The sequence below is a fragment of the Convolutriloba macropyga genome, chromosome 11 (genome assembly GCF_964194025.1).
Source record: "Convolutriloba macropyga chromosome 11, txConMacr16.3, whole genome shotgun sequence".
In the NCBI taxonomy this organism is placed as follows: domain Eukaryota; kingdom Metazoa; phylum Xenacoelomorpha; order Acoela; family Convolutidae; genus Convolutriloba; species Convolutriloba macropyga.
The window spans coordinates 25,914,574-25,928,334 of record NC_134478.1 but is presented as its reverse complement, the minus strand read 5'-3'; the positions used below and the strand labels follow the sequence as shown (position 1 = coordinate 25,928,334).

General features: G+C 38.5%; 1 protein-coding gene across 2 annotated transcripts in view; it reads left to right on the top strand.

The window, feature by feature from the left end:
- LOC142349773 (uncharacterized) overlaps positions 1 to 13,761 on the top strand; it is a 102,385-nt gene that overhangs the window by 57,778 nt on the left and 30,846 nt on the right. The window lies entirely within an intron of this gene.

The window sequence follows — 13,761 nt, the reverse complement described above, 5'->3', positions numbered from 1 at the left end:
GAAATGATCAGACGGGTAGTTTGAAAAATCGAAATGGCTCAGAACTGACTGCGGCTTTTCTGATAATTGCTTGTAGAAGTCCGGACTTTGAACAGAATATAAGAGGCTGTCCGTATCACTATATAATAGGCGACAGTTCAAGTTTGCACGCATGACCCGATAGTGGAAATAATACATGTGATATTTCGCCAAATCTAAGATGGTGGCTCCCACAATAGTTGGAGTGTTCCAAAAGATAGATTTTGGGCGTGTCGTCAAAGCAGCCATGTTTTCACCGAATATCATGTAGCGGTCAAACTCGAACTTAGACACTACGTTCAGCACTTGTTCAGCGTTACGCGTGATTGTAATTTTACTGCGGCGTCGCTTAGATTCGCAGTTCTTGCCGTATACAGCGTTGTTCATTAACTTGTAAAAATTCTCCTCAAACTTATTAGCTGCAACTTGTCGTTTTTCACTGTTTAACGTGATATATGGTGATAGCCAGCTTTCTTGGCGGAACTGCAGTACTCTATGCACTTTGTTGATTACAAGTCCAAGTTCAATATACAGTTTGAGCAATTTGTAGTGAACCACATATCTCTCCTTATCAAAAAACGTTTGTAATAATTTCTTCACTTTTGATGTGGGCAGGTTGTGTTGCTCTTTCAAATTAAGTTGGTATTCTCCCAACCACTCCTCTTCAACAATGTCCTTGGTAGGGGCCAGGGGGAAATCCCGGTGATCGTCATGCAATCCTGGTGGGTATGAAAGATCGACCTCCACAAAATATCCCACGCTGGCGTTGTCGGGTGTGTCTAGGACCTCTTGAATTGTAACTTCTGTGTTGAATGCGAACTCTGAGAGGGGGAGTTTTTCAAGTTGCATCACTCCTCCGTATAAATTGTTCGCATCAACACAGAAACCGAATTGATGATCTTCTGTGCTATTGTAGTTTGGAATGTATTGGTTATTAGCAATGAAGCGCCGGTTTTCGTAGACAGAGGTGACGCCACCGCGGATTGCAGGCTCGATCATATCTAGATGTTCTCGCTCTGTCAATAACTCGACATTTGCTTTGCAGATCCTCAATGAAGCCTCTTTGGCCATATTGGGTAAAGTAAAAAAGTGCATGCAGTCCAACTTATAGGTAGTAAAACTCAATTCTCTGTGGAATTCACAGACACAGGCCAATAGTGCGCAGTCTAATTTTAAGTAAGCGTCGTGGTAATCTTGAAGTGTTCCACAGCCAAGAATTTCCCACATCCTGCTTGCATGTGCTAAATTACTTTCTGTAATATTCACATTGCCACCGTCTAAGGTGTTTCCCCACTTTTCTAGTGGTGGTAGTTGTGTGTCAGAGAACTTGGCACGACTACTCATATACGAATAGGGATAGTAGCCTTTCTGTTTTAGCAGCTGAATATTTTCACCCGAGACCGTCGGAAACATTGACTTCATTATTTCAAATTGATTCGCCGGGAGTATTTCCACGAGTTTTTCAAGTGAGCTATTCATCATTTTGAAGGAGTCGATGAACCGTAGATATTCATACACCTTCACCGTTGTCCCTTTTTCGTTAACAAATGTGTCAATGAGCACACCAAAGGTCATATATATATATTTTTCGTCCGTGGCTGGTATGACGCTGACGGTCGTTGTTGGTTCACAGTTGTTCAGAGCTAGGCAAATGTGGTGTAGGTCATAATTTTGTATGTTATGACCTACGACAGGAATGAAATTGATGTTTCTCCTTGCTCGGTTGCACTTTTCATGCGCCCAGCCGAGAAATTTGCCACTATAGTGACAATGGTCTAAGTCAATTGAGTTTTCTGGGTCTTCGACTTCTGAAAACGGTTTCTCACAAATCCAGCATTGTGTAGCTTGAGATTTGTCCAAACTTCGCCTGTCGCCTTTGAAAAACGGATATTTTCTCTTTTGCTTGTGGATATCTCTTGCAAGCTTGTGTAGCACTTTCACAAAATTAGCCATACAGTCCTCAGAACTGTCAACTTCGTAAAAAATTGGTTTGCTGGAGTGGTGATCAATTACTGTTATCGCAAACCCACACGGTTCATGAATCTCCTTTACTTGTGTAAATGCTCTTCTACTAGGTCCTTTGCATCCTGACACGGGTCTAAGAAATGACTCAAAGTCGAAATATATTACCAAAGGTACGAACCAAGTTGCAGAGAGGTTTGTAAATTTGTATTAATTTTGATCGCTTGAAGGCATGTGAATAACTGCGGGAGCGTTGTTGCCACAGTTAGTCATGTGCACATTGTAACTTTCGAGGCCGTCTCGACATATCCAAAAGCAATTTCGACAGATCCGATAACAATAACGAAAGTCAATACGTCTTACGTAGCAAACGACTTTTACAAGGTGAGTAATCAGTACATAGTGGTGATGATCGTGATCATACAACAAAAGTAGATCCATTACAAATTCAGATTCGTATGATGAAATTTTAAGAGGAAAAAATTGCCCGTTTTCGTAGCCAAACACATTAACTTGAACATCATTCAGTTTTTCGAATTCGGGAATATCTTCAAAGCCCATAGGCATATCGAATTCACCTAATGGTTGATGAATTCCCGGTTGATTGTAAGTGGTCGGGGATGTTTTGGCAGTTTGGTAGTTCTGATCAACTCTGTCCAGACTTACTCCATGATGTAGATGATATGCTGCTACATAGCAATATCTGAAGCACTGCTGGTCTTCATGATTTCTAATGTTGAGCAGACCGCCACAATTGGCAATTTTAGTTGGCAGTGTGATATAGGACGAGCCACGAATTGGTCTGAAACGTGCGAATTTCACATCCACTTTCAGCACTTTTTCCAGTACCCATCCACTACCCATCGAAGCAAATGTCGTTAATACGCTCATCATTTTTTCGACCATTCCCCAGTAGGCTGCAATCGTGAGACCGTTTGCGTAGACTGGAGTCATAAGTGAGTTAGCGTATATTTCGATGCGCTCATCTTCTGCATTATCAGGCTGGTCATTATGGTGCTTTATCAGCTGCAGTTTTGCACACAACTGAACCTTCTGTGGCCCATGGCATAACTGCTCATTTATGAGGCTATCGATTTTGGGTTTTTGAACACGCATGAAGTTTTCAAGATCACGTGCTTCATCTGCGTCAGTTGTTTCAAACGTTCGCAAGAGGCCGTTGAACGCACTTTCCGTTGGCGTATCTCTTGGTTCAAACTCGTCGCCAAATACGGGTAGAGAGTGCACAGAGTTCATATGCTGAGCATACAAGTGAGAGTCATTAAACCCAAGATGGCAACTGCGGCAACAGTTGGTGAATAGCGAGTGTTCGGTCCTCATGTGCTGCTCGAGATTCGAGATTTTTCGCGAAGTAAATTCGCATAATGAACACTGGTATGTGGGTAAACCAAGTTCATCCGGGTGGAAATGATGTTCATGTCTAGTCCGATTGCTAGCTGTACTGAGTAAAGAATCGCAATAACGGCAAGGGTACACCATTTTTAACTTGAGTAGCAACGAAAGCTTTAGCTTGAGTAATAACCATTCAACTTGAGAAACGAAAGAACAGAAAATGGTTTCTCGGTTTTTCCGAAGCGTAGACCATGGATTGTTTTGCGCGCCAATTTTGAAATTTTAAAATGCTGCAACCTCATTGGTCGGTTTTGGCGGGCTTATTTTATTTCGAATTTTTGTAAAATTTTATATTTTAAAGCTAAATTTTTTCAAATTATTTCTCTAGATACAGTGAGAATAGGTGAGTGAGCAACCGACAGACAGAATGCGATGACTTTTTTAATGCAAAAAAATGTAATTGGTTTGCAATTAAACATGTTCTTTTTGAATAAAACCCCACATGAGGGCGTGGTTTGACTACTGTCTGAAAGTGGATGTTATAGCAACGCTACGCAAAAGTTGTGGGAATCAAAAATGCTTGTAGCGTCATGAAACGTAGGACCCCGTTGAAAAAACTGCTCCATCATCATCAACATGACACAATGGTTTTACAATATGGTTTTTTGTAAAACCTAATGTAGTATCGAAAAATGACGGGCTTGAGCTCTGAGGCGTTGTTGTAGCGCTAGGGTCACTCAGCGGAGTTGTCGGTAAGCTTTGCCCTGAAGAACTTGATGGTGATGTAGGCGATAATTGAATGCCCCAAAGACTGGCTAAATTGTCACGAGCATCTTGAGCTCCAAGTTGGTTTTCGAATAGTGGCACACAATCGCAATCATACTTGAAGAGAAGTTGCTTTGTCTCATCGGGTAATGTTGCAATGTCTTGCGGCTCACACGATTGCAGTTGTTGTGGAGGCACTAGACCACCAGAAGTTATAATACTTCCATGGGCAGGTAAGTTTTCCGGCAAAGTGGCAACAAAATCGATAATTGGTTTTGGTATAATGAAGCGGTCTGATGTAATCCAATTTTTCTCAGAAAAGTCTTTATACTGTTGAATAAAAACAACATAATTTTCGTACATAGTCTGATATACTAAAGTCCTTTGCCAGGACTCTTCAGAATCAGAGAGCAAATAAAAAGACATTCTGAAATTTTAAAATTTCAAAAATTGTTCAAGCAAGCAAGCGAGATCAGATAAAGAAAGAGATTGAAAGATAGAGAGCAACTAATGCTTCAGAGGAAAATAGTCGTAGTTGTTAAAACTAATTTGATTTTATGGTTCAGGCACTCCCCTAGGTCACAATTGTTTTCAATCCACTAACTACGATTTTGATCCCCTGCATATTACCCACAGGAAGACAAATTTATTGAAGCTAGCTGTTATCAGTGCACCAGACCAATGTTTAACGACATATATTTATATGTCCCATGTTTAGGTTTAAGCTGTTTTATGCACACAACTTTTCTTCTACATTAAGTTTTCCTTTTATTGCCCACTTTTCCTAGTGTGTATATATATTCCTATCAATTTGATCTCTGACCTTAATTGTAATAAAGTTTCATAGACCCAACATGTTTTACTGCACGTGTTAATATATAAACAAACACGTGCGTTATAGAATAGTAGTTTTCTACATGTTCAGTGTTCCTTTTGCCCACATTTTCTGACACGTGTTTTATGTCTTCTTATCAATTTGATCTTTGAACTCTCTTTGCAATAAAATTCCATGGACCACGCACGTGTTAATAATTGAACAGACATGTGTTTTACAGAAAGGTTTCCAAGTTAAAATGAATTAACAGACTCAAGTACGCCGCTGGCGTACTTGAGTCTGCATTTTCACACATTTAAACCTGTTTGCAATTAAAGACAGAGACGACACTTGTTTAATCCAAGCTTGCCGCGCCACTTTGGTGTGAGTGTTTCTTCGAGGTGGTCTGTTAAATTTTATATCGCATTTCAAAAGAACCTGTTATCAGTATAACCAAAGACTAAGTTGAAATATGATTCACAAAAGATTCTGAGTTTGGGGATAGTTATTATGATATTTCAAAGACGGAAAAACGTCTAATCAGGGCCACCCTCAAAACTTATGAGAAGACTGGAACGTATGTGTTTCTGAAACTATTCAAGAAAGTTGACGACGATTACGAATTTCAACAACGGCTGTCACTAACTACCGAAGAATTTGATAAACTTATTAAAAAAGCGCCGAAAATTAGGGAAACTTTTCCACTCAGTTCACAAGAAGCTGAATCAAAATCGAAGACTGACGGACCTTCTCCTGCTAAGAAAACGAAATTTAGCGCAACATAAAAGTCATGGTTGAGGCAATGTTTGAGCGTTCACCTAGTTACTTCAAACAGTTTCAGAAACAGTTTAAATTTTTAGTCACTAATGAAAAAATTAACTGGTCAAGCGTGAAAAATTTTGCAGTGTGTTCCCATTTCGATTCAGAATTTTGTCAGTTGACAACAACGACATCTACTAACCATTTTCATGTTCTGATAGATACATCAGAAGCAGCAACAACTTACAATGACATTTTCAAACGAAACAAGGCTTTCCCCGTATCTTGTCTTTTCACAACTTTTCGATACTTGTTTTCATCAGCAGTGGATTTGGAGACAAAAGGCGATGTCTTTTTTAAATTGAAGTTGGCGGTTGATTTCAACATTAAGAACGAAGAAAAACCTGAGCCTGCAGCAACAGTGCGGAAGCGTTTACCAGCAATTGTTACTTTATCACAACAGCTACAAACGAAAACTGTTGGAAACTCAAACAAAAATAATGGAAATACTGTGAAGTCCGTGAAAACAACGGTGGCGCAGAAGTCAGTACACAACATGATTTTGCCGGGAAAGCAAACTCAAACAGACAATTTCAGTATTGAAACTTTGCGTAGATTTGAATCAATTTTAACTGGTCCTCATTCTGGTGCTTTTTGTCGGATTATGGATATTTATATATATATTTATTGTGAGTGGTTATGGAAATTTGAATATTGATACTGATTTGTTGTTCATTCGTTTTGTGTATGAAGAAAAAATTAAATTTTGAAAAAATTGAATTTCATTCAAACATTAGTAGTGTTAGGTCATCATCATATGGAGAGCAAACCGTATCAAATCATTATCACTACATTTAACAATGGGCTGAAAACTGAAAATAAGATGAGCAATATAAATACAAAAAAGTCCACATAGTTTTGAGTCTCGACTTTGTATGGGCTGGTTTTCTAGAACTTGACATAGCTGAACATCTCCTTGGTGGAAACCAGTCTTCGATATACATTCTTATAGAACACAATTGGTTGCCCCAGAGGATCGGCAAAAATCAAATTCTTGTTTTTGACGCATAATAGGAGCCAATGTGTTCCAGCATTGTCAGACGTTGATGCATTGACTATTATAAATGAATTTGGTTGCAAAATTTTAGGGAAATTATTTGCTGCAAAGACACCCAGAAATTTGTGCTTCAGTAGCTTGCAGCGCTGTATTAAATCATTTACTTCGTCTTCGTTCATTAATTTGTCAATATATGGTTTTTCGACACACGTCGTGCACTGTCAACGTAAATTGTACTTGTTTTTTCGCCAATTATAAAAATTTCAATATTGTTTGGAAGAGCCGCTGAGAACTTCAGTTCCACGGTTATTGAACTGTTTCTCAGCTCCGGGTGAATAAAATCATGGGAAGCCTGTTGCGTGCTGGTAAGGTCAAAAACCATAAGAAAATGGCTGGGATACTCGCTCAGTTTAATTCCGTGACCGTTGTTAATATAAGCCAAGTCGGATATTGTGTTAAAATAGAGACGTTTATCGTCATCTGTTGATATTGGACTATCCGCAACAGGCAGTCCGTTGCGATAAATATATATTTGTTCGAGGCCAAATTTCCGATAATGAAACGGGTTGAGCCTGTTATTGCCTAAGAAAGCTTCGTTAGTGTTTAAACAAATCGCAAGTCTGCGAATTGGTTCCCGCGAGAAAATATCCTCTTGCTTCCAACTATGGAGACCAGCTGAAGCCAAAAACGTTTTTGTTATAGTTTCGAAGTAGGGATAAGATGCAGGACTACTTAACAAGGTTTTTTCAATGGCTGACATAACGTCATCATTTAGCGTCATCTTGCGGACATACAAATTGGCTTCCAAAATTTCTACTTTGTATTGTTTTGCAGGGTCATCGGACATGATGACAAAGTCATCAATAGAGCGTCTGAAAGCAATGCGAAGCGTAACACCGCTAAGCAGATGTCGATCACAGGTGAAGAAGTCAACGGCAACTTTTCCATAAAAAGCGCATTCGGCTGATTTTTTAGCCAATTCTTTTCTCCTGTCAATTTCTGTTGTCGCTAACGTAGCCGGGTTCTCTTCGAATGAGTAGCCTTGACATGCTAGCCATGTGTTTTTTGCGTCTTTGTTGTGTGAAAATTCGGTCTCGATAAAACTTTTATGCGCATAGTTCCCGTTGGCATTTGATATTTTTAGTCCATTAGCAGATACCGTACAATCAGAAAATAATGAATGTAACACATTGTTGCAAAAGTATGGAGCATCCGTTTTCGCTTTGTCAGTAGGAGCTCCTGCATCATATTTCAAATCAGCTCCAGACGACTGAACAATTTTACATTTGATTTCGAGAAAAATTTTTTGTAAATCTATAAAATTGTTTCGATCACCAGAGACTTCAAACTCTAACATAGGTCCATTTGGACTGTAGACAGGCCCCAACTTTTGGCAGAAACTTCCATCAAACGTTACTAAGAGAGCTGGCTTTTCAAATAAATCCAGAGAACTGTGAGTTGCTTCTGTTGGCAACAAATTAGCGATCATCGTTAACTTTGGCGAAAAAATCTGACCGACTTCTTTTCAGGGGCCTCCGAGTGGAAATGATGTTTTTCCGTTTGGTTACTGCTGCTGACTTTTTGGATGAGCTCTTTGACCGACTTCTTAGTCTACGTTGTCGTAGTGTTCTTTTCCGTGATCCGCCGGTCTGTTTTTTTACTGTATTAGAAATGGTGTTCTTGAACGCTTGCTTTGGAGATTTTTTACTGCTTACTACGTCTAGTAGCTCCGGAACGCTCTGTTTCAACAGTTCCTTTCCAATTCGTTTGGCAGTCGGTAGAATCAATCGACGTGCTAGGGGTAGAGCAACACGGCCAATACCCGCAGCCAAAGCTCCGAAGCCACTACCTCTTTGTCGATAGTATCCAGAAAAATGCGGCAAAGAAGTTGTTGCTTGATTTGCGTAGTATGAATCCATTTTAACTTGAAAACTTTTTGAATTGTAACGTCAAGAGAACTTTTCCTGTTCCCGAGAAGGGAACCAAGTCACCTGTTTCTGTTCGCAGCTCAATAGAAATTTGTTGATTGAATTGTGTTTGTCAGTAGCTTTTTGTAATCCGAGTTCGAAAAAACTATTCGATGTGTTGGTTCAACTTCGCACACACTACCGTTTTTTAGACGCTGTTTTGAATCAATGACTCGTAAAAGAGGCGCTTTGGCATCACCCACGTACTGATATTCAATAATGTTTGCATATACAAATATCAAGTGTTTACCAGCCAACAGATCCGCTGGTAGCTCTCCATAATAAGCTTTTGTGTCGTCACTTTTCATTAGTTTATCTGCAGTCGTGTTCATTTTATAGCCAATATGGATACCATTGCCATCAGGAACTCCCTCAAAACCAAGGATACTTGGAATTTCCTTGCTTAGAAACGTAATCCCTTCACGTTTTCCAAACAAAATTTCGTATTTTCCAGAATTTTTTATTTCTCTGAAGGAAAAGTGAGGCAGTCCGGCTGTACGCTTTATTAATGCTAGAAGCTGATTTACTGTTTCAAATGACCCTGGAATAAAGCCCAATTTTGATCCATTGTATGGTCGTGAGATAACATTGGCATCTGCGGCCCTTTTCGTAGCTTCTTCATATTCTTTCAAGCTGAAAGCAATAAAATCCCCCTCCACAACGTTTTCAATTTTTGTTGGAAAGATAATTTCACTTAACGCTACCCTCCAGTCGCCAGAAAGTTGAATTTCATCATTAAAAAAATTTCGAAATGACGCCAGTGTATTTGATTTGAATATTTGCATCGATGCAGATGATATAACATGTACTGTGAACTCATCTTCAAATTGATTGCGAGCCATTTTATTCGCTGCGTTCACGAACCAGTTGTAATTCTGGTTGATAGAATTTACCCTCTATTTTTTCTTTGTTTGCGTCAATAATAGAGTAGGTTGGCGGTGACAACGTCGGAATATCTGTAATCTCAAATACCTCGTCAGTAAAGGATTGTTTGTATCCCTTTCTGAATGCTTTGTCCTTTTTGACAATTCTAACAAAGTCTCCGATATAAAACTTGGGTTTTTGACGGATACTTGTTTGAGCACTCAGTGAGACCAGCCTCGGTACATCTTTCTTTGTAACCTTATTTGGGGCAAGTTTAGTGACCCGGTTAACACGTGAATTAATTGTGTTCACAAACTGATCCAATTTATCAATATAAGAGTATGTCCACTTTTCTTCAAGGTATTTGTAGATGATATTTTTCAGCGAGCGAATGTTTCTTTCTGCAAAAGCAGACTTTATTTCACTGAAGGTGCTATATAAATGAATCCCTCTTTTCTCACACATGCTTTTGAAAGCTCCAAGAAACTCTGTACCATCGTCAACCCATACTTTTAATGGTTGTTTGTACTTAATCATTTTTTTGAATGCTTGGGCTGCTTCTGTTGCATATTTCGTTTTCATTGGTTCTACTCTTAGATATCGTGACAGACAGTCAACTGCTACCAAAAGGTATTTGACATCTCGATTGTACTTTGCAAGTTTATCAACATGAGCTAAATCCAGAGACCAAATTTCATTAATGTCCTTTACAATGACTTTCAGTCTTGGAAACCTTGAACGAATTGAGCGGTATTTTGTGAAGGATGGTTTTGCTTCTAAATATGACCTCACTTTAGCCATTGACATTTTGCTTTGTGTATGAAGTCGCTTTGGGCTACCAAAAGAAGCAGGGCCTTTTGAATAAAGCTGCTCCAAGCTTTTTCTCTCAGAAGAAGGATCCCATTTTTTCGGTTGACTCTCTTTTTTGTTTGTCTTTTTGATTTTGACCTTTTTTCCTGTTGTGGCTCGTTTTGGGTTACCGCTTCCTGATTGTGGACTTTGTTGGGTTGGGAAGAATTCTTGTTCACTTTCATAGGCTTGTATAATTTGCTTGGCGTAAGTGTTTGCAACAAGTTCAGGCTCAACCGGGAGAAGAGCTAAAATTTTAGAGTATTCTGATTGATCAATTTTTTTAGTAGGCTGCTGTAAATCATACAAAAACTTGGAGACTTGTACACTTGTTGGTTCTTGATTGATGTATAGTAACTTGCTTTCCTCTCCAATTGTAACTGCTTCCGATTGGAAGATAAGATCAAGCAAAATTTCTGCACGTTGGATTTTGTATTTTTCTTTCAGTTTCACTAGCCCCATTATTGATTCAAAATTTGCGGGGGCACTTTCTGGTTTTTTTGTGACAACTGGATCAATTTCGCTGTCATCACTAATCGAGTCCATTTTTTCGGGCTCGTCTACTTGTTTTTCCCGCTCTTTTAACACTGGCTCGGTTTGAACTACTCCATCTGTCCTTTCCACGCTGTCCTCGGAACTTGGCATATTTCTTTGCATGAGTGTTAACTGAGCTGCTTTGTTTCTATAGGCTGGGTTGTCGAGAATTTCGCTTTTTAATGGTTGTTTCGACATGAACATTCGCTTCGGAATCAGAACAAATTCTTCTGCATGCATTATGGTTTTTTCAGGTACAGAAAACAAGCAAAGCTAACCGTTTTTACTAGTTCTATTTCTCTCGCAAAAATTTCCTTTTTCGTCTTCAAACTTGTCTGTTTAGATAAAATTTTTCTGAATGAGCTTTCTGCGGTCTCTATCAAGTTTTTGTTGATGGGCACGTTACCATTAACTACGTTCAGGAAGCATTCGCAAAGAAAATAAATAAACTTTTTAGTTGCTGACTTGATTAACTTTTTTAACTTGATATCCGATACTTGTAGCATTTGCTGAAGCATACATATTTCTTTCTCTTTCATCGGTTAAATTTGTAATAACAGCTTTTGCTGGAGGTAAGTAAAAAATTGAGGGGCCTGGAGGCACAATATTAGAGGAATAACGTAAGGCGTCTGACGTTTTTGGGTCCAGATCAATTAATAAATGACCAAAAGGTTGCTTTGTTGCTAACTCATAACTTTCTCTTAAAAATTGTGTGTTGTTGAGTTGTCGACCAATTAAACCAATTTGTTGAACATCACGAGGCGATTTAAATAAAATAATGTGTGTTGTATTAAGATCAATAGTTCTGGACCATTTGCTCTGTTGAAATAAGTTGTGTTTTACGTATATCACACTGATTTTCTTATGACGTCCAGCTGTCGCTAATTTAGAAAATTCTTTATCATTAAAAATTTCTTCACATGAATCGTCAAATACCAAAAGGCAATCATCTAGTTCTGATATTTGCTCAAAACTGGAAAACTTCATAAACTGAATGTTTATTTTTCTCTCAATGAACTGAAATTTAGGTTGTTCATGCTGGTAGAAATAAAATATTGATTCAAACTTGGGTGAGAAGGTGTTTTGAAGTAACATTTTGAAAATCAATTCAGTTTTTCCACAACATGATGGGCCACAAACAGCCATAAAAAGTCTATCGGTAGTTGAAATTATTTTATTCATAGTTTCGGGTTAGGTAGAGCGTATCCGACTGTGCAAGAAAGGAGTGAAAACCAGAATGTTGATTCTTCACAATCGAGTTTAAAAAACACCAATTTGACCAAAGAAACACCTATAAGAAAAATTATTATGAAAATTTGGGTAAAATAAACCACCTCAGATCTTGGAACTCTAGAGATACAAAACCGCCAAGATCGCCTTTCTTGGTGATTTTCGTCAAAAACTAAGTCAGTTATAGCTCCTCCAGCGTCAATGGTGTCCTCGGGTTGGGTCATTTGAAACAGTTTATTAAATTAAACAATGAATTGAAACTCAGGCTCATTCATAATTATTTGAGAATAAAAAACTCATAACAAACAAATTGTGAGTTTTCATCAGTTTTTTTTGTAAGCAATAGTATATTTTGCATTCACATTGTCAGTTTTATCTCTGAACACAACTGACTCAACGTTGCTGTCTCTGATGCTCTCCTTAATTTCAGCCGGAAGACGTTCATCTGTTGGAGATATCTGAACTGGTACTGCATGCTTGGGCATAGGTAAAGGGATTAGTTTCAGTCTTCGCGCTTTCTCTTGAGTAGACATGGTATAATTTGAAATATTCTAAGAGGGAAAGGTATTTTTTCAGTGTCTCTATTTCTGTTTCAGTACAGGTAACTTGTTGCTTCCTTAGTACAGTTTGACCACGGGTATCCACTTTCTCTTCTTTAACAAATGTAACGGTTAGCTGTTCTTCAGCCGTTATGTAATTGTAAACTGTCAAATTTGGAGACAAATTCACTTGAAGGAGAGATGGAGTTGATTTTTCCAAACGACGACTCATTCGTCAGCCACTGGTAAAACAATTTGGCCTTCTTACTAGCACAATGTCTACTTCGTTGTCGTTTGGGACAACTTACCGCATGTAATTCACAAATTGCTATGTCGCGATATAATTTTAGGTTTTCAACCTTTGGACATAACAACGTCTCCAAATTGATAACGTCTCTTTGGAATAACTTCTTCAAAGTGTCCGCCTTTTCAGTTCCTTTTGCATAAAACTCGGCAAACGGAAAACGAAGTTTGATGCTTTGAATAATTTGTTGCAAATAGCAATAGGGTTAATCTCCGCTCTCCCAAGTCAAACCATGAAGAAATTTTGAAACCCACTGGTAAGACTTTTGTTCACTTGAGGAAAGTATATTGAATGAACTTGGGGGTAGGAAAGAAACTGTATCACTGTAATTATGAGAACACACAGAAAGCTCTTTGATTATAAAACCCGATTTCTTTTGTCGAAAGCCTTCAATATCAAGAACAACTGGTCGCAGTTTCAACATTCCAATAAACTGAACAAATTTTTCTTAAATGTCTTCACATAGAGACAGAAAGCTATGCCTGTGACGTGACCGAGATACTCATTTGTGACTGGACAGGGCGATACGTAAGAATAACCTGGTCCTTTTTCGCTGTGTTCAAAGACAAAACCGGAAGCGTCATGGAGAATAGCATGCAACCATAAAATTTTGTAAGCTTTGAAGTATTTGTCAAGTGTAGAATTGTCAATACCAATGAGCCCACCATAGGGTCTTAACTTCAGTGCAATATCCAAATCAAGATCAGGATCCAAGTAAAAACAAGTTGCTAAGAAATACAGATACCTTT